This window comes from Myotis daubentonii, chromosome 9, assembly GCF_963259705.1.
Source record: "Myotis daubentonii chromosome 9, mMyoDau2.1, whole genome shotgun sequence".
Taxonomy (NCBI): domain Eukaryota; kingdom Metazoa; phylum Chordata; class Mammalia; order Chiroptera; family Vespertilionidae; genus Myotis; species Myotis daubentonii.
In genome coordinates this window covers 48,235,727-48,259,936 of record NC_081848.1, presented here as the reverse complement: position 1 = coordinate 48,259,936, position 24,210 = coordinate 48,235,727, and the positions used below count along the sequence as shown (strand labels likewise).

The 24,210-nt window shown below is 44.1% G+C and overlaps 1 protein-coding gene across 9 annotated transcripts in view; it reads left to right on the top strand.

Annotated features, from left to right (window-relative positions):
* The window catches only part of DENND2B (DENN domain containing 2B), a 176,135-nt gene that overhangs the window by 83,593 nt on the left and 68,332 nt on the right, over positions 1-24,210 (top strand). Inside the window, exon 1 of one of the 9 annotated variants that reach the window (XM_059708814.1) lies at positions 2,016-2,205. The exons of the other annotated variants lie outside the window; for them this stretch is intronic. The gene's annotated coding sequence lies outside the window, so the exon portion shown is untranslated. Of the gene's footprint in view, positions 1-2,015; positions 2,206-24,210 lie in introns of those variants that run through there. 9 annotated transcript variants of the gene reach the window in all.

Here is a 24,210-nt window from a genome sequence, read left to right as displayed (position 1 = left end):
CTGAATTGTCATGTTTACTTCCATGTTCTCCTCTCTATCCATTAGAAGCTGGGATGGCTTTGGGTATTTGTGGAGTTTTTGAGATTTTTCTCAGCTCTCTCTGAAAGGAGTACCTGGTTCAACATTGCGAATGCCAGTCCATACCAAACACAGCAGAGGGCTGGTGTGTGTGTGTCAAGACTTAAAGACAGATAACCTGAATCCCCTCGCTTTGCCTGGGTAGGAAGAGTGATGATCTTTCTCATTAGCACTTTACAAGTAGATAGATGTCTTAGATTATGATTCCTCCTGTTTTAGGTAAAAAGATGGATTTTGTTTTTGGAGAATTCTATTTTTTTTTGGAAATATTTTTATTGATTTCAGAGAGTAAGGGAGAGGGAGAGAGAGAGACAGAAACATCAATGATGAGGGAGAATCATTGATTGGCTGCCTCCTGCCTGACCCACACTGAGTTTTAAGCCCGCAATCCGGGCATGTGCCCTGACTGGGAATCAAACTGTGGTCCCCTGGTTCATAGGTTGACGCTTAACCACTGAGCCACGATGGCTGGGCGTGTTTTTGGAGAATTTAAAAAAATTTGTCAGTAAACTAGCCCTTGTAAATAAACTGGTATGATTTCCTAGTTCAAAGGCCTCTCTCAGAGTCTCCACATTCATTGGAAATGTTAGGCCACCACTTCTCACAGGCTGGAAATTGAATAGTGACTAATTTCTGTTGGTGGATACTTCTTTTCCATGGGACTGATCCTGTTTGGATTCTATAAATGAAGGATTGGGATTCCAAAATGAAAATGGGTAGGGTGTTTAATGCGCTCATTCCTCGGTGTTCGTGAGATCTGCGTTCAGCCCAGACAGCGGGCTTAGACAGTAGTTTGTGATGGGCAGAGCAGAGTGAGATTGAAGTTCAGATTTAGCACAGATTCCTGACACACACAGAGATTTCTTTTGTAAGTAATGGGATTCTCCGTTCCTGTCTTTTCTGTCCCTGTCTGTTTTAGTAACTACTTCGCTTCAAAAGCAAAATATATGTGGTTAGGAAAGATTCCTTAGTGTTCTTGTCTTCAGCACTCACTTACTTAGCAGACAATACATGGTCATCCACCATGAGCTTGGACTCACAGATGACTTAGGGGATGAGGCTGAAAAGATTTGTCAAGGTCAGATCTTGAAGGACTCGAAGCCTCTGGGAACTGGGGAATCCTTCTTCTGAAAGCAAACTGGATTTGGTTGGTAGGAAAGAAACCTATGCCCCCATGTGGATGATAGAATTGGGTGGGGGAAACTTGTTTTGTTTATCTTATTGATTGTAACTAAGAGGTGATATTCCAGTCCCTCAAAATTAAGGGACGTCTGGGGGTTCTGAACTCCAGGTTGCAGAGCCCTTAGGAGCTGCAGGGCAGTGGTTGCAGACTTGAGCATTCCCCAAACTCACCTGGAGAGCTTGTTTCAGTAGTTCTGAAGTGGGGCCAAGGGTTTGCTTTTTTACAAGCTTTCTAAGTGCTATTGGGAACCGCTCCTTAAGAAGGTCAGCAGCTGAGATTCAAATGAGGGTGTGAGGGCCAGATGCTAACTGGTATGCCTTCTTTCATTAACCTAGAATTTCATGTCTGTACGGTAGAATCCCTTGGGTGGCTTAACCTGTAGTATCAACAGAGCTGCTGCCCCAGTCACAATGATTCTTCTCACGATATCCATATCACTTCCGGATGAGGCTTCCAGCTCTGTGCTTGTCTCTAAACAGCTGTTTGACTGATTTTTTTTGGAATATACCCACCTGGGCATTTGCTTCTGTTAGGATAGGTGACATTGATGCCAGGATAAGCTCCCCCACCCCCCACCCCCCGGCGCCCCCTGCCCTTCAGCACAGCATTTTGGTTGGCAGACTGATTCGGGGACTGCAGGCAGGCTCTGCATAGTGTGTGCTGTTGATTAGCCAGGTTTACACAAGACATGGCTGGGAGATTATCTCTTTAGCTCCAGAGTACAATTCAAGGGCAAAGTCCACTGTTGGCAGCCGTTAGGCTGAGAACACCTGGAAGAGAGGCTCTCGCTTGGCTTTCACTTCGCCAGCCTCAGTGCCTCTTCCCACGGAGGTCAGGTTTTCTACTGTCTGCTGCCCCAGCAGGGAATTTTGGGACACTCCTCCCAGAGCAGCATGGCTCCAGGCACTGCCCCTTGCTGTTGACTTCAGGACCTGCGGCTTCAGGTGACACACTTGACTGTCCTCTCTTCCTTGGCATTCTCATTTCCTGAGTCCTGGTCTGTGCTTGCTTCTCCTCTTAGGGAGACCATCTTCATTTTCCCTTGTGGTCAGTGACTCTTAGATTTCCCCTAAGAAGGCTCTCTCTCCTCTTCTTAAGCTTCCCTCATTAGTTCAGCACAAGCATAGAGTTCTGTTTCCGTGTGGAAAGGGGTAGTAAGGGTTACCTGACCTAGCACTGCCCAGTCTTTTTCATATCCCTGCACACACAGAAAAGGATCACTTTTGTAAGGCGCACTGGGGTGAAAGGAGGCTGCTGGTGGCACTGAGCCCCAGTGCTGCCCGGGCTTGAAGAAGTCACTATATCTGCACAGCTGGAACCCGTTCATATTGTTTGGGAACTCTGACCCAGTCCCAGATGCCTCAGGGTTTAGAGATGAGAGAACTGAGCGCCCAGGGTGGCAAAGCTAGGACCAGGGCTCAGGTCTTTTCACTTTTGCTGACCCAGGGCCTTGCTGTTTGCACACATGAGAACTGTAATGTGTGATAATTGCTGATTAGCAAGCGTACAGGAACCTATCTTGGGTGAATTTATTTTTAGAAAAAAAATAAAATGGAAAATCAAAAGTGTTGGTGAGGATGTGGAGCAATAGAACCCTCATACATTGCTGATGGAGATGTAAATGTTGCAACTGTTATGGAACCAAATTCTTTTGGCTCCTCAGAAAGTTAAAACTTACTATATGGCCCAGCAATTCCACTTGTCTAGATATAAACCCAAAATAATTGAAAACAGGGACTCAGATACTTACTTGTATGGCAGTGTTCATAGCAGCATTATTCTCAGTAGCCAAGGTGGAAACAACCTGTGTTCACCCACGGATGAATGAATGAATAAAATGTGGTATATACAGTATTATTCAGCCTTAAAAAGGGATGAAGGTCTGATACCTGCTATAATGTGGATGAACTTTGAAATCATTGTCTTAAGTGAAATAAGCCAGACACAAAAGGATAAATATTGTGTGATTCTGCTTATATGAAATAGCTACAATGGGCAAATTTATAAAGACACAAAGTAGATTAGAGGTCACTAGGAGCTTAGGGAGAGAGGAGAATGGGGACTTATTGCTTAATGGTTATAGAGTTTCTGTTTTGGGGTGATGAAAAAGTTTTGGAAATAGTGGTGATGGTTGCACAACATTGTGAATGCCACTGAATTGTAAACTTAAAAATGCTTAAAATGCCAAATTTTATATCTTTTTTACCACATAAAAATGAATAAAAATGATTATGTTTTACTGTAAAATTTTTCACCTGATAATTTACCTAGGCTATTTCTCCATGTCAGTATATTACTTTCAACGGCAGCATTGTGTTTCTTCAGATGGATGTATCATACTTTAATCAAGCCCTATTGATGGACATTTGAGTTGTTTCCAAATTTTTTTATAATCAGTGCTACAATAAGCGGCAGTACACAGCCATCTTTTTTCCCCCAAGTGTTCCAATACTTGTATTACCTTAGGCAAAATTCCTAGAAGGGAAGGTTTGCTAATCAAAGGGTATTATGCTCATTTAAAATGTTAATAAATATTGCCAAACTGCCTTCCAAAGGAGTTGCATCAATTAATTCCCATCCACAGTATATAAAGGTGCCTGTTTCTAACACGCCCTTGGCAACGTGGGTGTTATTCATCTTTGCCAATCTGATAGGTGAAAAGGGATTTATTATTGTTACTTTATTTAGGATTTCTTTATTAATGAAATTGAATATCCTTTATGCTCACTGGAAGTTGCGTTTATTTTTATGTGAATTTTCTGTTCAAATATTTTGTTCATTTTTCTGTTTGGTTGGTATTTTTTCCTGTAGATTTGTAAGAACTTTTACATACATCTTACATTAGAACTCTTTGCCTTATATGTTGCTGATATTTTTCTCCCCAGTTTTTTTCTCTTTAATTTTTGACTTTGTTTATGCTAATTATTTACCTTTCACATGTTTTAAATGTTTATGGAGGCAAATATATGATATTGAACTTAATGGCTCCCCAGCCCTATGGCTGTTGAGTTGGATTTTATGTCATACTTTTAAATTCTTTTATTCATTCATCAGGATTATAAAAATAATTCATGTTTTTATGGTTTTAATTTTTACATTTAAACTATAACTTTATAATTGATAAAAACCAAAATAACCTTTTTCCTTTTAATTTGCTTCTTACATAAAATTTGTAAACTTGTCCACTTTAGTGTTTTTAGTGAGTGAGGCTATCTGTATTCAAATTATTATTATACTTCTCATTTTGTATATATCACAACCATTAAAAACATTTTTTGCAGCTGTTTAGAGGAACATTACTGACTCAGTTTACCAAAAAAGCCTTTAGTGAGAGAGGCAGATGAAGAAATTGCACCTGATTCCCAATCCTGTTTCTTGTTTTCTGTTATTCTTATACAATACAACCAGATTCCTTTTTTTTTTCTTAAAAAAAAATATTTTAATTGATTTTTAGAGAGAGAGGAAGGGAGAGGGAGAGAGAAAAACATTGATTGGAGAGAAACATTGTTCTGCTGCCTCCTGCACACCCAGGGAGGGATGGAGTCTGAAACCTGGGCATGTGCCCTGACTGGGAATTGAACTGATGACCTTTCAGTGCACAGGATGACACCCAGCTGAGCCCCACTGGCCAGGGCCAGATTCCTTTTCTTAATGTTTGGGGAGAACTGCATCACTCCCCTTCCGAAAAGCTTCATTTTGATACACTAGACCTAGATATTGTGGCAGAAAAACCTCTCTCTCAGGTTACACCTGGTTTGGTGCAGTGGGGACAGGAGGGCAATTGCATGTCGAAGATGCATGGTTTGGTGCTGAGGAGAGTCAAGGGCCAAGGTCTGAAGGGATGTTAAGACCCAGGAAGTTGTGATTCTGTGAGAGGGGAGCAGCAGGAAGAAGTGGGGAGAAATTTCTTAGTCTGTTTAGAAGATAAATTAAGGAAGATTTTTTGAAGTGAGAGAAGGAAGAGAAATAGTATTTGTTGGGACTCATTTATATCCCAGATATTGAACTAGTAGGTCCCACCTAATTGTATTTTAAAAGTCAGCTTCTCCCTGGTCGGTTTGGCTCAGTGGATAGAGCGTTGGCCTGCGGACTCGATTCCCAGTCCGGGCACATGCCTGGGTTGCGGGCTTGATCCCCAGTAGGGGGTGTGCAGGAGGCAGCCGATTGATGATTCTCTCTCATCACTGATATTTCTTTTTCTTTTTCTTTTTTTTTCATCATCGATGTTTCTATCTCTCTCTCCCTCTCCCTTCCTCTCTGAAATCAATAAGAAAATAATAACATAATAAATAAAAAGTCAGCATTTACTGCTGGGTCAGCTTAGGGTTACTGCTCCTATGGGTTGTGAACTGGAAAAGAAAGCCTTATTCAAGGGTAGGTTGAGTAAAATCCTTGAACCCAAAGTTAGGGAGGAGGAGGGTAGCACCGACCGACATCATTGCTGTCCCTGTCAGTCAGGAGTTTAGATCGAAATGTTTTTAGTAGAAATAGGCTAAATAAGGAAGCAGAAGGGGAAACTATACCAGATCAGCAAACATTCATTAGGCCCCTTGTGACCAGCTGCATACAGACATACAATCACTACCCTTAAAGCATTTAATAGTTTAGTGGACAAGACCTATAAAAGGTGAGTACACTGTAGTGTGATTTATGCTGCCATACACGTGGCACTGGGAGGAAAGCGCTAGTCCAGTTACTGGTGGCAAGAGAGCGAGGAAGGTGAGGGCAAGGTTTCACGGAGGACATGGTACCGATTCAGATTTTGAAAGAGGAATAGATTTATTTTTTTAAGTGGACAAGGCAAGGAGGGGCATGCCAGGTCAAGGGATTGGCATGTGCAAAGACGGGAGTGAAGCAGTATGTGCAGAGTTACGGCACATAGCTGCCCATCGATCATTTGCTTACATCGTGCGGCGTGAGCAGTGTCAAGATGATACCACACCACCCCTAGACATAGTGGCTGTTTAAAGAGCAGTAATTTTATTATTACCTCTCATGGTTTTGGGGGTCTCGCTTGGGGTCTTCTCATGCAGTTGTAGTCAGAGGGTGGCCAGGGCTGGAATCAGCAGAAGACTCGCTCACCCTGTGGGTGGAGCCCGCGCTGGGAAAAGTCAAGCAGTTGGGCCTCCTCAGCTCTATCCCTTTTGCTTCACCCCCTTACCCCAACCTCCATTGTTACTCTCTGTGGTCCCTCCAGCATGGCAGCCCCAGGGCAGCTAGATTTCTTACCAGGTGGCTCAGGACCTGAAAGCCAGCGCCATGAGAGAGACTGCAGAGGTTGCACGGCCCTAATATAACCTTGTCTTGGAAGTCAGGTGCCCTCACATAGCCTCCTTCTGTTCCTTGAGGTAGTCACAGGCTGTCTGGTTCAAGAACAGGAATAGCAGTTTGCAAACTTGTTTTGAAATCACCACACTCATACAGAGAAACCTGAATTTTTTCCCAAACTTAATTCATTGAAACATTATCTTACTTTCTTAAGGTGAAAAATCAATACTATTTACTATACACAGAAGATAACTGTTAAAGTAAATACAGTGAAGACAAAAAATGCATTAAAATTTTAGTTAGAGACTACTGCCTATGAAAGTCTTCTCTCTTAAGAGATTATCAGGTGTCAAAGACAGCAGCAAGTGGAGACTTTCCTCTTAATCTAGTGAGAAGGTTTGAAAGCATTACAAAGTGAATGACTGGGTCACCTGGTGATTGCATGCCCTTCATTGCTGTGCAATGGGATGTGGGGTGCCTGCCTTGCAGCTCCTCACCACATTCTGGGAAGCACGCTGTGGGCAAAAGAGCTGCTAACAGAATTTGAGCACTGGAGTGATGTGGCTACATTTGCAAGATCACTTTGGCTGAAGTGTAGAGAGCAGATTTGAAGAATGTAAAAGTAGGAACAAGGAGATGGTTTTTTAGGAGATTATTGTAGTAAACCAAGCAATCAATAATTCAATCTGAGTTAAGAGTGGCAGGGGAACGGAGGTGACTCAGACATTAAGGAGGTGGAATTTGCAGGACTTGGTTATATCCTGCAAATAAGGAAAGTGAAAAGTCAAGGAGGAGCTGTAGAAACTCAGGCGACTTTGTGGAAAAAGTACAGGGAAGAAAGAGTTTTATTAGGGGTGACAAGGGAGATGACGAGTTCAGTTTTAGGCATTCCTTTTTCTTAAAAATTGTAACCTAAGTTTATTTGCTATGTTGTGGACATCTTATTGTTTCTTTGGAGTATTGTTTAGGCTCTTTCTCTCTCACCAGCAGAGGTGCTTCCCAAAATGTGGTATTTTCTGTAAACTGTAAACTAGATATAGAGGCTTGATTAGATTTAGATTTAAACATTTTTGAGGAGACAAAAACCCTTTATAAATGATGCAGAGATCAGAGGCACATAATGTCTGGTTTTCCCACTATTATTGATGCTAAATTTGGTTACTACTTAAGGTAGGGTCAGCCAAATTTCTCCGTTGTAAAATTATAGTTTTCATTTTATAACTAGCAGATAATCTGTGGGTGACCTTTGGCACTCTTCCCCATTAATCTTTCACTTAAGTGGTTTTATTTTTTAAACTTTTTTTTTATTATGGAAGATGTCAAGCATACACAAAAATAGAATAGAAGATGAACACCCATATATACATCATCCAGCCTCAACTATTATCAACACATGAACTAGCTTGCTTTATCTTTATCCTTGTCCACTACCCATCCCCCCCTTTTTCCCCACTGCATTTTTGGAAGCAAAAAAAGCATCATACCATTTCATCCATAAATACTTCAGAATGTATCTACAAAAGATCTTCCAGACATGTTTTGGACATGTTGATTTCTGACCAGCAATTTTTAGTTGCTTTCACTGGGAACTGTATACTGATGCTTGAATTGATCCAGAGTGAGAGCTTTATAAGCAGGTACAGTGGAAGGAGAAAGGGGGTAGTGATTTGAGGGAATGATGGATCATGGATTCTCGCCTGGAAGGACAAAAAGGTGGTGACTGATGTAAACTAGGGAAGAGAGACTTGGCCAAGGTCAAAGAGCAGCTATTGGGTAGTAAAAAGGTCAAGAGGGGAAATTGTTGTTAGGACATAGGGTTTTGTAGGACAAAATTGAGATGTGTAGTCTAGGCAATGACAAGGTCCAATGTTTGTCCCTAGGTAGGTAATTAAAGTAACATTGAAATCAGGGAATCAATCATGAGTTTTGAGTGGATCCATATAGATACGGTACTGAAGTTGCTAGGATGCAGAGAAAGCTGTCAGGGAGAGCCTGGTGTATGTTAGGGCAGGAGATGGCACATGCACCTTGTGAGTACTTTATTAGTATTTATTAGTTATTGCATTACTAGAGGCCCGGTGCATGAAATTCGTGCAAGAGTAGGCCTTCCTTTCCCCAGCTGCCAGCACCGGCTTCCCTCTGGCACCCGGGACCCTGGGCTTCACTCCAGCTGCCTGTAGGCACTAGGGACCCGGGCTTCCCTGGCAGCCCCAGCTTCCTCCCAAAGGTCATCTGGTCTAATTAGCATATTATGCCTTTATTATTATAGATTTTATATACAAATAGCTATAAATCTATTTTGCCCCACCCTGTGTATCTTTCTCTCCTGGGTCATTGTCATCATGCCTATAGGAAATAAGCATATTGTAGGTTTCATAGTTTTGAAGAACTTTGAGCTAAAGTCATGGACTTGTGGATGAGCCAGAAATGAACACTTGAGATGAAAATTCCTCTTCCTAAGATATCTCTTGAAATGATACTTTTAGGATGATCACCATTGAAGAAAAAGAGGTTAAAGTGGAGCTGGGTGATAAGAAGGGCAACCTGGCTTAATACCACCATCTTCATGATTCCAAGGCAAACAGAGTCTGTGCCCAGCAAAGTCTGGGAGTGGGATGTTTTCTCACTATCTTGCCAAACACCTATGTTGAAGGGAGTGACTGACCCACAGGCTTACATGTCTTTTTTTGAGTTTTACTTATCATTATTATTATTTTTTTGTTAATCCTCACCCGAGGATATTTTTTCATTGATTTTTAGAGAGAATGGAAGGGAGGGGGAGGGAGAGAGAGAAACATCGATGTGAAAGAGAACATCGTTGGTTGCCTCCTGCACATGCACCAACCAAGGTCAGGGAACCTCCAATCAAGGTAAGTGCCATTGATTGAAATCGAACCTGGGCCAATGCTCTATCTACTGAGCCAAGTCAGTTAGCGCTTATGAGTTTTAATGTTGAGAGAAAAGTGTTCCTGTTGGGCTGTATTTGGAGTTCATTTCCTGCTGACTTTGCTGGTGTGCGTGTGCGTGTGTGTGTGTGTGTGCGTGTGTGTGTGTGTGTAAGCAGAAATGTCACCTCTGCTTTAGTCAGGATAATGATAGTTATTTATATATGAATAATAACTTACATTAAATATTTTTACATACATTATCTCATCGGTTTTGTATTCCCGTCTTTCAAAAGAGGAACTGAGATGACTGGCCTCAGAAGACATAATAAAGATGTTCTTAGTGGAAGGAGCAGTAACTTCAAAGTCAGACCTAGTTTGAATTCTGGCTTTTCCTTTTACTAGCTGTATGACCTTTGGTTTTAGTTTTCTTATTTGGTAAAATAGAATTGATAGCATTTACCTCATAGGCTAGTTTTAGAGTATTAAATGAATTAACATAATTAACACCTGGGAACAATGCTTGGCAAAGGAAGTCCGTAATCATGTTAATAAGAGAAACAGATCATCAACAACAAAGCAAAGAAGACCTTGCACATGTCCTAATCTAGTTAATTAAGATGGCTTCTATGAATGGCCTTGGACTTGGAGTTCCTTGGTAGTCATGGAAACTGACCTTCTGATACCTAAACTTTAGGTAAGAGGAAACATACCCTTTTCTCAAGGCAGACAAAGTTTGTTTTTTAGCTTTATATTTTAATGAGATTTCTTATATGAATATCTTCATTGGAGATGTTGAATGATATAGTAGATAGTTATCATACCATTTTTTCATCAAGAGTTATATTTTATTCTTTATTTTTACAACCACAATGACATTTCTGTATTATTTTTTTACAGCAAATGCTTATGTGATTTAGATTTCCTGTAGCTCTCTTGTGGGGACTGCTAATAAAATACAAATGTATTACATGAAGTTGCAGCTCAGTGAAAACCACTGAGTTAATGGTGTACATATTTATATAGCTTTCCAGCAACCTGATAGAACAGCGGAGCTTAAAATACCCAGGGGCATGGGTATTCATCACACTCCTTAGCTGGTCTCCTTGCATTGTCACCTTTTTAGTTGGGATTTTGAAAGAGTCGGGCAGTAATCAATCCAGAAATCCTGAGTTCTATGTTCTGTACTCTGTATTCTGTATTTCCAACTGAAACAGATCCACAAGCTTTGGAAAATCAATGGGAGGATTGACTTTCTACTAGAGAATTAGAGCTTTGTAACTGTGTTCTTGCCTGTATTAAAACATTACGAATTTTATTTAATCTTTATAATAGCCCTGGGAGGGATGAGACTGATCAAATGTAAAATTCCCTTTGAAGTATCAGGGATTGGACTTTTCCTTCACTTACAGATAGGAGGCTGACTCGGTGCTGAGAGATCTGGTGAACAAGCCCATTGCTTTCTTCCCCTCTCTTCTCCTCCATCTCTTTGGTCATAAATGCCAGGCAGGGATTGCCCTTTGCTTTATCTGTGTGACTGTGTCTGATCTGGATATGACCATCATCACTTCTAGATAATACCAGCCCTGGGAAATTGCTGAATGATGCTCACATCACAAGCAAATCATGGGATTATAGTGACCCAGGGAGGGATCCTAGTTGGGAGTGGACAACTTTTCTAGAAGATGAAAACAACAACAAGGCAGGGAGGTGACTGCCTTCAAAATGAAGATGTGTCCCTTGCTCTCTGTCCTCTTCATTGGTCAGAGGCAGGTAGAATGAGGGGAATTGGAGCCACCAAAGATTTTGCATGTGTGTGCTTTTATGCTCTTGTACCTACCTTTTCCTCTTTGCAGCAGTGATCTTAGAAGACAGGAAAAACTGCCATGATCACAATCTATGTTCAATGCAAAGAAAAACTGATGGTGCTTTTTTATGGACATGGGGCAAATTCAAGCTCTGGGACCTGGGATGAAGCTAACTGCTTGCAGGTAGCTAGCTCCTTAGATGAGATCCACAGTCCCAAAGTACAAAGAGTAGCTTAATTTCAATGGATACCCATGGAATCTCAGATGGGGCACCATGAAATCTCATATGGGGCACCTTCCTGTGTTTTCTTAACAACTGTTAGCCCCCTGGGGGCTTATGTAATGGGGGCTACCATACCCAGAAGGGAGATGCACCTGCCGAGAGAACTTCTGTATTGGTTCGTAGATGCCGCATAGCCAGTACTTTCTTGGTTGGTTTCGGGTTTTAGATGTTCCACATTGCCTATATACAAGACTGCCTTGTGATGATCACCTTGCTTTGTCAGCCCTCTTTTCTCACTCTGTTCTTTGAGCTTCTTTAGCTTTTATCTAATTAACTAGTGAAATGGAATTTCCAGTTGTGTAGTCAAGACCAAGGCCACTGTGAAGCCATAGCTTTTTCCCCCTGAATATGTTTTTATTGACTTTATAGAGAGAGAGGAAGGGAGAGGAGAGAGAGAGAAACATTGATGAGAGGAACATCGATTGTCTGCCTTCTGCACACTCCTACTGGGGATTGAGCCAACAACCCATGCCTGTGCTCCAACCAGAAATTGAACCTATGTACGTGTTCACCCAAATTTAATAAATTTTAACATTTTACCATATTTGCCTGAAAGCTGGTAAAAAAAAATGTTTTTAATATGACAGGTATGACTAAAGCTTTCTCCAATCCTTTTCTCCCTGCAGGTTGATATGCCTCATTACCACGTGTAGCTTATCCTTTTATAGATATGTGTTTCCATAACTAATGTATAGTATTATATATTTTAAAATTTCATACACATGACACCATTCCTGCATGCAGCCTTTTGCAGCTTGATTTGATTCACTCAGTGTTACTGAAAAGTGTGCATGTGTAAAATCATTCAATTAAATTGGTTTGTGATGCACTATTGTATAATAGTGAGAGATGGTTCAAATATTTCTCCTTTTTATGTATTAAAAATAGTGCTGTGATGAGCATCCTTGAAGGAGGAATGTGTGAGAGTTTATGTACACCAGCTGCCTGTAGCGGGGTGCACGTTCTCATCTTTACTAGGTCACACCAGATTGCTCTCTCTGATGCTTATATGTATTCACCAGCAGTGTATATGGGTTTTAATTTCCCCAAATTCTTGCTAACACTTAGAGATCCCACCCTTCTCAGTATTTTCCAATCTGATGAATATGAAATAATATCTCATTGCTTTAATTTGCATTTTCCTGATTTACCAGAGACCTTGAGCATTATTTCATATGTGATTGAATATTTAATATTCCTTTTTTTTTGAATTGTCTCTTCATATCTATTATGTGTTTTTTAGCTCTTTTTTTCCTTTTTTTGGGGGGGGTCTCTTTCCTATTGATTTTCAGAGTTCTTAATGTATTTTGATTTCAAATCACTTGTCAGTTATGTGCTTTGCAGTTATTTTCTTCTTGTCTGGGGCTTGTCTTTTAAAAGTTGTGTTGGTTGTGCCTGGCTGGAGTGGCTCAGTGGTTGAGTGTCGACCTGTGAACCAGGAGGTCACAGTTCAATTCTGGGTCAGGTCAGGGCACATGCCTGGGTTGTGGGCTTGATCCCTAGTGTGGGGCATGCAGGAGGCAGCCGATCCATGATTCTCTCTCATCATTGATGTTTCTATCTCTCTCTCCCTCTCCCTTCCTTTCTGAAATCAATAAAAATGTATTTTAAAAAATAATGGTTGTGCTGGTTTATAGTACCTCCAACAGTGGATGAGAATGCCCCATTCACCACATCTTGCTTTTCTCTTGTCACAGTTTTATCACTTTGCCAGCTCTGATAGACAAAAGTGGTATTGCCCCTGTCTTCTACTTTTTCTGTGAGGATTCCTACCTCTTTATTATAGCTGACACCTGGCTTTCACTTCCCTGTGACCCACTCTAATGAAGCAACGTCATCTCCCACCCTGACTCTCACTCTGTGCTCCCTAACCTTGCTTCTAGTCCTGCTGGCAGCCTTTCCATTTGAAGCCAGTCTCTCCCTTCACGTGTATCTCCCCTCCTCATTCTTGGTGCTCACTCCCTCTTGACTTCCTTTCTAATGGTTGACAACCTTCTTCATGTGTCCTCTTTCTAGCATAGTTAGGACTTGAGAATTCACACTGAGAACCCTTCATTGTCCTGGCCTCGGTCTCTCAATCTTTTCACCCCGAAGACTTCATCTTCATTCCCTTCAGGGTACTCAGAGCATGGCCATACCTTTGGTCTCATCACTTGGAGCTTTTTCATTTTCAGGATCCTAAACCTTGAAATTCCCTTCCCTCCCCAATCTCCTGAACATTTATACTGCCTATCCCTTCATTGCCAGCTGGTTCCCTGGCCTTTCTCTGGTTTGTACAGCCTCTTTGCTACCCTGGGGACTACCCTCTTATTTTTCTGTTCAGCCTGAACCTTGAAGACAATAATTCCAGTCAGCAACTTTTAGTCAGGGACTTGATTACCTGAGTTCCTTCCTTCTTTTATGCTTCCAATGATTTTCAGTCCTGGTGGACTACATGGTCAAATTGTTCTGCTATATCCCATAGGTTTCTGAGTACTGCTTCATCTTTCAAAAGCATAATAGTTCTGGACCCATCATGCCTTCCTCAGAAAATTTCAATGATTTCCCAGAGAAAAGAGAAGATCCTTAATTTGGCTCTAAGATCTGACATATCTCTGTCTTTCCAGCTCTCCCTTGTCCCTGGTATATATACTTCCAGTTAAACTCCCACCAGACTTAACATCTTGCTGTTCTTCATGTGTCTTCTACTTTTCTCTCTCCAAGACTCTGCTCTTGTAGTTCTGTCTACCTGAGTGGCCCCTTCATCCCTTTGCCATTTGAGCTGCCAGGACCAGAGCAAGGGCACCCCTCTCTAGGAAACCTTCCTGCTTCTTCAGTTGGAAGAAGTCCACGACATTTCAGCCCTCAAAATGACACTCAAAATAGTCTTCCTGGTACTTGTTATATTTATGTGTCTATTGTGTCCACCTTACTAGAATGTAAGCTCTTTGAGGATGGACCTATACCTGATGCATTTTGGTGTTCCAGGCAGCACTAAGCATATTAGTTCACACGTGTTGGTGTTTGGAATGTTTTAGTTGAATGCATGCATGACTGTATGTGTGAACGGAAGGAGGAGAGACTGTTGACCTGGCTTACCAGAGACTGTACTTATAATTTCATACCCTTCTCCTGCTCTATTGTATAAAGAACCAGACTTAGCTTGACCTAGACCAGCAGAAGAATAGACTGAGCTCCTGACCCACATTGCAATTGGAGAGCATGAAGCTGGTCCTACTGTGGGAGCAGGAACTTTGAGTACTAAGGGTTCCATCAGGATGTTTTTGGGTTCAGGGAGTTAGGCTGCCTACATCCTATGCACTGTAGGGAAGAGCTTTCAGAGTAGTATGGGAAAAGGAAACACTGAGAACGCTCTTGGCAGAGGTAGGAGCAGAGGGACTGGAGAGTGTGGCGACTCTGAGGTCTCTTTCCTCCTTACCTCCCAGGGCTGAGCCTCAGTTGGATAAGGGACAACACTACAGGCATGATATTCGCCGTTCTTCCTGCCCTGGGACCTTGAGTCACAGTTTAACTCTTCATCTCAAACAGGCTCCTGTCTCATTCTGTCCAACTACTGTTTGTCTCGAAGGCCTGGCTCACATTTCCTCTCCCACAGACATCCTATCCGAGCTACTCCAGCCCCTTCACTCCCACCCATTGTACTTTAGATAATTTTGGTCTATATCTCACACTTGAATTATTTCCTATTGTGTCTCGTTTTCCTAAATTAATCTGTGAGCTCCTTGAATGCATGGTTTTCTCTTGCTGCTCAAAACAAAGCAGTGATTGGTAATTACTAACCATTTATTGAGGAGCTAAATACTAGAACTTGGAAGATTATCAGTAGCAGAACAGCTGGAGATGGGAAAGGACATACAAGTAACACTTAGCCTTGGGCTGGCTCTCCACAGTCTGGGTCTGGGAGGCAATGCCTGCTGATCTGTACAGTCTCCTACTGAACAAGGAAGGAGGGCAGATTTCCTTAAATCCGGCATTTGAAGCTCTGCCTTCCAACAGTAGTCAGCACCTGGGCAGGTGAGGGAATGAGGAGTACAGGGTGTGGCTTCCAGGGAAGAAGAGGGCAGGCTGGTGGCTGGGGCCCTCAGCTGGGCTTTGACCATGCCCGTCCCCCTACCACATGGAGCTGTAGGCACCCATGAGACACTGGAACTCGACTCATCCTTTACCAGCCTCTTCCCTGAGCTGGAAGCAGGATGGGGAGCAGCAAGCCAGTTGGCCGACTTGCCTTTTCTGCCTTAAAGTACTTTGTTTCTGTTGCTAGCAACAGACATGGGTAGTGTAAATAAAACTCAGACACACAGGCACATAGACACGCAGACACTGAAAACTTGAGTTGTCGGGGGGTGGGAGGAGGGGACTGAGGTGGAAAGGGGACTGGAAATGTGTAGCTAATCTCCGAGGACACTTGGTGTGCTCCCTCCAGCCTTTGGCCATAGGCCTCCTGGTGGGGGCAACTGAGTGGGGGAGCCTGGGCAGCCGAGTAGGAGATGATGCTGTCTGGATGCCACAGGTGTCAAAGACAGCTGCTTGTTTCAGTTGGACGCAAAGCTTTGCTCAGATAGACACTCCTCCAAGCTGGTGCTGCGCATCTGAGGGCTGATGGCAGCTTCTTCGCTTCGGTCCTGCTCTTTCTTCAAGGCTTTGCTTATGGATCCCTTGCCGTGCTTACAGATGGTGTCCATCGGTCAGCAGCAGCTATGGCCTTTCTGGCGATCCTGACCTAGAAAGGCCCCCTGGAGTCTGAACGTGTGACTGGTGGTTTGGGTTAGCGCCTGAACACTGTGAGCCTCCCTAGCACGGACTGAGACTGTTCAGGGGGCTGAATAGTTCATGCTCTAAGAAGCAATAGTTGCATCTCATGTGAGAGGAGCTTATTCAGATAGAGTGTGATGAGGATGGGTGATGGGGAAGACTGTGAGTCTCCATTGCTGGACTATACATAGGGACAGATGAGGTGTTCTCCCTTCCTCTCTGGTTCTAAAAGGTATCTGAGATTACATCTGGAAAACCTCTTCTGTGTCTGAGTTAGAGGGGTGGGGAGAGGAACTGCGTTGATATGATATATCATGTTGTGTCAGTTGCTACGTTTAACTGAGAGTTAGAGGATCAAGGCACAAGTGAATGGGTTACCTATTTGTATAATGTAGGAGGTATGCAAGATTATCCCTATAATAATAGCACCCTGACTCATCATATTCCGATAACCTTTCTTGAGCAGGACAGAGAGGAGTGGAGTTACTGTTAGGGTCTGAGAATTGCAATTACCCTGGAGAGACCTAAGGTAGTCACCTCTCATGTGACCTCCATCATCTGTGGAGTCATGGTGGCTACTCCTGAGGAAAGCACTGGTCATTTTCCCTTTGTTCTCTGGCTTAGGCAGGAGTGTGAGGCATTGGGCTTGGTCCTTAGGAGGAGGAGTTGACCAGGGCTATTATTGAATGGGATTGGACCTAGCATAGTTGTGAAGCTAATAAAAGCTGAGCAGGAGGCAGTGCTACCCAAGTTGGTCAGAGAATGATGGTTCTTATAACTATAGGCTCTAAACCATCAGGCCTGGTTGGCTTCTTGGAAAGGTTGAAGGAGAGGCAAGAAGACCTCATCAACTGGACTTTATCTCCCATACTCACCTCAGTCCCCCCGAGTATCACACCAAGCTGCCTATGAGATCTGATGGTTGACTCCCCTACCTGTGATTCAGGTGAGCAGAGAGGTTCATGGTGAAGCCCCTCCCACCAGTCAGGAGACGGAAGGACTATATTGTTTCCCTTACTGTGGCCTCAGTGTCTGGCCTAGAGCCTAGCATGGAGGAAGTGCTTGGTCATTGTTTGGGGATGGGACGCTTTCCCAGCCCATGTTTAAGAGGGACCTTGGACGAGGCCTTGGAGCACAGATAGGATTTGGATAAGCACAGAGGAAGGAGAGTACTCTAGGCTGGAAATGTTTGAACACAAAAACATGAAGACAGTAATGGACACTTTTAGAGCAGGTGATATCCTGTCTGGAGAGAGAAGTGCATTTGTGTGTGTGTCTTTGTGTGGAGGAGAGTGAAGGGTACGGTGGAGGGTTGAGGGTGGTTGAAAAGGAGGAAGGAAGAAGAGGGAATGGAGATTGGTTGGTAGCTTTTGACAAGGTTCTGGAGGAATTTGGATTTGGTGTGACTGGCAGTTAAGGATCCCTGAGGAATGACATGATGCAGATGCTAAGTCTGTCATTTCTGAGCGGGGAAGACTGGGAATGGAAGAATGAAGGGGACTAATGATGATGACAGTAACCCTTCACATTTATTTAGTGCCTCCCATGGGCTGGCATTGATAAACTGCTGCATATAATCAGATCATTGTAGTAAACTAGATACAAGGCGATGAGCTGGAAAGTGCTGCCTAAAAGACAGTAGAGTTAGTTCCTTTATATTTGCTATGTTTGGCTCTTAGGTGGTTAAATAAGAAATGGCTCCAAGGACATCTTCTTCCTGGCCTCTGCTTCCCAAAACTTGTCCTTGAAGCTGGAGCTGTTATCTGGCATGGCTGGGCTGCTGAGCGTTCGCATACTCCCTGCCAGGGACTAATGTCCTTGGGCCTCAGCTGGGTGTGTCCCCACTCCAGCCATCTGGAAGGTCAGAGAAATTAGCCACTAGAATGTGGCCATTAGTGCTTTGAGGGGTTACAACCTGTTAGTGGAATCCTAAGCCTGGGAACAGCTTCTCTCGCAGGGCTTTCAAAGTTGGAAAGGGCCGACTTGTAGCGCTGACAGATCCCTTATTTGGACACTGAGTTTTCAGGGTGAGATTGGACCTCTCCTTTGGTTTAGGAGAGTGTTTTAAGGATCCGATATCTTTGTGAGCGATTTTCAAAGAGATTACGTGACATCAGAGCTGTACCTTTCTTCGCCTGATTCTTTCCTTGGCCTCTGAGACCAGGATGGGGCCCCTGTGCGCTCACCTGCTCCCCTCACCTCAGTCTTCCCAGAGGAGAGATGGACAGCACATCATGGAGCCAGGAGTCAGGGTGGCTGAGGCTCGGGTGTCTGGCTCTGAGAGTTGAGGATTTCTGCTAGCAACAGAGATCTCATGCCCAGCCTTGGGGCTTTTCTTGGTTTTGGGGGAACTTATTGTGCCCATTGACTTGGTGGATTTGCATTTTTTTCAGCCCAGATGCAAGTGGGGCCAAGGTGGGTGCAGGAAGCAGTGCGGGTGGTGGTGGTGGGTGGTAGTAGTGCTGTGGAGGATGAAGAGCCTTTTGTGGGAGCTGTGAGAGCATAGTCCCCCTGCCCACCCTGCACTGTGGACAGCTTAATCATACTGGACGCCCAGCTCTGTCCACCTCTGGCTTTCCCTTTGGTTGACCCCTGCCAACCTCAGGAAAGTAATTCAGCTCATGGCTGTGACATTGGATGCTGTTGGAGGAAAGGAAAGCAGGAAGGAGCAGAACATGTTTCTGTCAATGAGGGTGTGCTTTCACTTGTCGGAACTTGCTGCGAGGCTGCCTTCAGCCCTTTTGGGTGATTACTATGGGCTTAAAGTATAATGTCGTATGTGAAAGAGGTTGTAAATCACAAAGACAGGCAGGGCGGCGGAGGGGAGGTAGGGCCTCCAACTGCAGTTGCCAGGAACCCAAGGTAAAGGCTGACCGAGCTGAGAACCTGCTACTGCCCGGGAGAAAGTGCTTTGGCAGTGGTAAGTCCTCTGCATGCAATATCTTACTTAATCTGCACAACAGCATTTTGTGGTTGGAACTGTCATCTCCATTTTATAGATGAGGAAGCTGAAGCATTAGAAAGGTCAGGTAACTCCTCCACAGCTTCCTAGTTAAGTAGAGGCAGAGTGGAAATTTATACCCAAGACCACTCTTTTCCCATTATTCCTTATAGAGGAAACCAAGCCATTATTTTTAGAAAACTTTTGATTTTAAAACAGTTTTGGACTTACGGAAACGTTGCAGGGACGGCACAGAGTTTCTTTAGCCCCTGCAAGTTATTGGTTGTTCTCCTCCTCCTCCTCCTCCTCCTCCTCCTCCTCCTCCTTTTCTTCCTCCTTCTCCTTCTTTCCATTTTATGAGGATTCATTGGGGGTGGGGTACAAAATTCAGAGTGAGAACATTTTGTCTAAAGCTTACAACTTGGTGATTTTTCAGCTAGAATTTTTGAAAGTCCGTCAGAGTCTATTCTTTCTTTGTCCCACTTTGTCTCAGCTCCGCTGGGCTGGGCTAGAGCTGGCTTTGACCTCTAGTTTCGGAATCAAACACCCTACTCTCTGCCTCTCACAATAGGGTTGGATAGCAACTGAGTTTCAGAATGTTAGGGAAGGCAGGTAGTTCTGGCGAGGATCCTTAGCAGCCTGGCTTCTGGACATTCTTCCGTCTGAGGGGGTGGTGACCGGGGCGTGTTAATAGTTTCAGCTGGTGTTTCGTGGCCTGGAGCCAGAGCCCTCCTAGTGACACGGAATATCTATGAGGTGAAGCCTGTTTGCTTAGATGCTCTCTTGAGTCTGTCCTTGTATGGTGCAGAGTGGTTTGTGGTGGTCGCTGCTCTGGGCTAGGCCCTAAGCTGCAAGCAGGCAGGCTGGCTGTGGGCAGGACAACATCTGTGGGCAGCTTGGCCGTGGGCCGCAGGCACATTCTCCATTTAAGGGAAAGGGGTCTGCGATCTCCTTGGCTCTGGGTGTGAATGGGCAGGCCCGAAGCTTGCTCATGGCCTTTGCTGGATGTGCTTTTTCAATGAGATCATTCCAGAATTACATTCCTATGAAATTATATTTCACTCAGGACGTGAAGCTGGATTTGTGTTAAAGCACTGGCACTGAAACTCGGGGCTCAGAGCAGGGCAGAAATGGGAGCAGGGATAAACAGCTTTTACTTAGAAGGAGGGGAAGACACAAAGAGAGAGAAAACAATTGTTAAAGGATTTCACATTTAAAATTGGTACACTGTAAGCATAGCCAGGGAGTCGAGCTTACCCCTCAGCCCATGGAAAGGCAGGCGTGATGTTTGCTGTCTCAGCAGGCTGCTACCCTAGGCCATGTGGGCTCGCTCTCTTACATCTGATTTTTCTCTCTTCGCTTTGTCTCTCTGTTCTGTATCTCTCTGACTCTCTGAAACAAACACACACAGCCACACAGTTCCTCCATGCTGCCGGGATGAGATGATCATACTCTGCATGATGCTGCCCTGTATCGCTGTGTAAATGCTGCTCCCTTAGCTCCAGATGCCCTCCTCTCCCTCTGCCTAGAAAACTCTGGTCACACTGTGTAACTCAGGTCAGCGTTGCCTTCTCTGGAACCTATTGTGCTGCCCTCTGGCAGTTGTTTCCTCGTACCACTGTGCTGTCACTCTCTGTGCACCCCATTCTATTAAATATATTTTCATTGATTTTTATTGATTTCAGAAATGAAGGGGGAGAGAGAGAGAGAGAGAGAAAAACATCAATGGTGAGGGAGAATCATTGATTGGCCGCCTCTTGCACACCCCACACTGGGGATCAAGCCCGCATCCCGGGCATGTGCCCTTGCCGGGAATCAAACTGTGACCTCCTGGTTCATAGGTCAATGCTCAACCACTAAGCCACGGCCATATACCCCATTCTTTATGCACTTCTCATGTGGTCTTTTGAAGGGCAAGGAACATATCTCCCAGTACCCAGTACAGCACTTGGTAAACAGTAGGTGCTCATGAAATGATTGTTGAAGGAAGGAACTGAGTGAATGAGGAGTTGGATATAAGTGAAAGTTGGGTGCTACAGGCAGGGGAATCCATAGCATGAGCGATGCCAGAGGCCAGGAGACTAGAGTCAGATCTTCAGCAAAGGTGGTGCATGTATGTATGTCTGTGCGTATGCACAGGAGTATGAAGAAGTTTGTGGAGTGCTAAGATAGAGAGCTCAGTGAGTTCTGGGTTCCTTAGACACATTACTGGGATTAAGTCTGGGTTTTCTCAAGATTAGATGAAACGACTTCCTGGGGAATCTTTGATAACTGCAGCAGGATAAAGAGGAAAGAGCTCTAGATTTGGAATTAGGGGTTCTGGGTGGTGGTGGTAGTAATAGCTTTATTAACAACCAGAGGCCCAGTGCAGGAAATTCGTGCATGAGTAGGGTCCCTAAGGCTAGCAGCTGCCTGCTGCCTGATGCTGGCTGGAGCCTCCCTTCATTCCGTGCTGCCCCCTGGTGGTCAGCACATGTCACAGCAAGCAATCGAACTCCCCAGGGGACACTTTGCATATTGGGCTTTTATATATATAGATAACATCAACAATAATAATGTAGTCCTCACTGTGGACCAGACACTATTGCAAGTACTTCTTGTATATTAGCCCACTTATCCTTACAATAAGCTCTATGAAGTAGCTACTATTAATTGTTGCCATGTGAACAACTGAGGTCACACAGCAACCAAGTAGTTCTAGACCTGGTTCTGCATGTAGTAGGTGAGTGATCTTGGGGCAAGAATATCTCCCTGGGCCTCAGTCTCCTTTGTAAAATGAAGAAAACACCTATTGCATTTAACCTCCCGGGACTTGTTTGGTAGACTCAAATGAAATAACATGTGAAAGTGTTTTTGAAAAGGATAAAGTACTCTACAGTACTATGGAGTCAGCATTAGCGAAGCAGGGAATCTGACATTAGATATTTTAGATGTTGGGATTATACTTTTTGAGTATGCTGCACTGAGTGTGAGCTGCAACTGTATTTCTCAGCCACATTGGGCTGGCTAGTGGCTGTATCTTTTATTATATTTAGAATCAGGATTTGAGCTGCCATTAGAGAAACCAGTTAAAAAAAAAAGGCAACCCGGGCATGTGGTATGACCGGGAATAGAACCATGACTTCTTGGTTTATAGGTCAGTGCTCAACTACTAAGCCACACCAGCTGGGCAGAGAAACCAGTTTTTATTGGAGCCAAATGTACATGTGAAATGTCACTGGGGATGGATTGTTAAGGCTCTTCCCTCCTAGCCAGAGACATAATGGGGAAGCAGGGTGGTGGGAATTTGCATGGGGGAGAATTACTCTGTTGGGCCTTTGGGATCAGGGAGGACACTGCATCTGGTGGCAGAGAAAGTGGCTCAGAGGTGAGGCCCATGTCCCCCAGCTCACTGCACAGCAGTGGACTGCAGGATTCCGTGAGCTGGTGGGTGGGACCCACTGTTCCTCAGGTGAGAAGTCTGTGGGGAGTTCTAGAAGTTGCTTTACATTGATTGCTATTGCCTTGCTGAGGGAGACTGTGTCCAGCAAAGTAGCCCATTTTTATGGGCGTTGGGCCCACAGATGTGCCAGCACTTGGGCTTGAGGGAGTTGTGCTGAGCCAGGCAGTGGATGAGGAACAGGTGAAGGGGAGGGAGAGGAGTGTGAAGCCCGTTGCTGACGAGTATTCTCTGGACCTCCTTAGAGCCAAGTGGCTTCCTCCATGAAGTCCGAGCTCAGCGCCTCCAGCTTGATGGTTGCCTGGCTTGGCCCTGATGCCTGTGTGAGTAATTACAGGTCCCTGAACCGAACCACTAGTCAGCTACATCCCTCAAAAATGCCTAATTGTAGGCTACAAATACAAAAATATACAAGGGCTTAGATACATGTCATAGCTCATTACAAAGAGCAGTGGCATGAGTCAGGTGTGACTTGGGTGGCTTTTAGTATGTTGGGAGCTGCTCGGGGAGCATACTGTCTGGCCCGGGAGAAGGGAGAAGGCCTGCTCTTTCCACAGGGAGACTGGAGACTTAGGGTAAGGGGAGCAAATGCATGCAATGACCATAGCTTGCTCTTCATATCTGCACCTCCACAGCTAAACAAATGTGGTTACTGGAGGTAGATTTGACCTTTCTTTGGGAATTGTCTTTACCAATAGTTTACAAACCACATTAGAAAATGTCACATTTGAGCCCATCCAGTGTGGCTCAGTGGTTGAGTGTTGACCTATGAACCAGGAGGTCATGGTTCAATTCCCAGTCAGAGCATATGCCCGGGTTGTGGGCTCCATCCCCAGGGTGGGGTGTGCAGGAGGCAGCTGATCAATGATTCTCATCATTGATGTTTCTCTCTCTCCCTCTCCCTTTCTCTCTGAAACCAATAAGAAAATATATATGTATGTGTATACATATACATGTATATGTATATATATACACATGTACATATATGTATGTATATTCCAGTATATAAAATAAAATGTCAGATTTGAATCTCAGGATCCTTGGCATTTGTGAGTCTAGTATTTTGGGATGTAACTATTTCTAACACCTCTGAAGGCCTGTGATGTGTAGTCTGTAAATTGCCAGCTTCCAAGTTTGAAACAGTGCTGGAAGGTTTCAGGGAAGCAGGGTGCCTTGCTGCAAATGAGCCTCTCTCGATGCCCAGCATTGGCATATCTGCTGGCTCCGTAGACTTCCATTCAGAATTATCTATGCATATGGGGCCAATAAAATGGGTTCGAACAAGGATCCTTCCTTCCTTTGACCCTTCCTTCCTTCCTTCCTTCCTTCCTTCCTTCCTTCCTTCCTTCCTTCCTTCCTTCCTTCCTTCCTTCCTTCCTTCCTTCCTTTAGGTCTCAACAACAGACAGAAAATATTTTGGTGCCTCCTCTCACGTCCTTTTTGCCTACTTTCTTTTTTGTTAGAACAAGGATTCTTAAAATGAGTCTCTGGGGGGACTTTGAGAGCTTGTGAACCCCCTAAAATGGTAGATAGAAATTTATGGGCATATAAATTTTCTGTGGAGGTTCCTAGG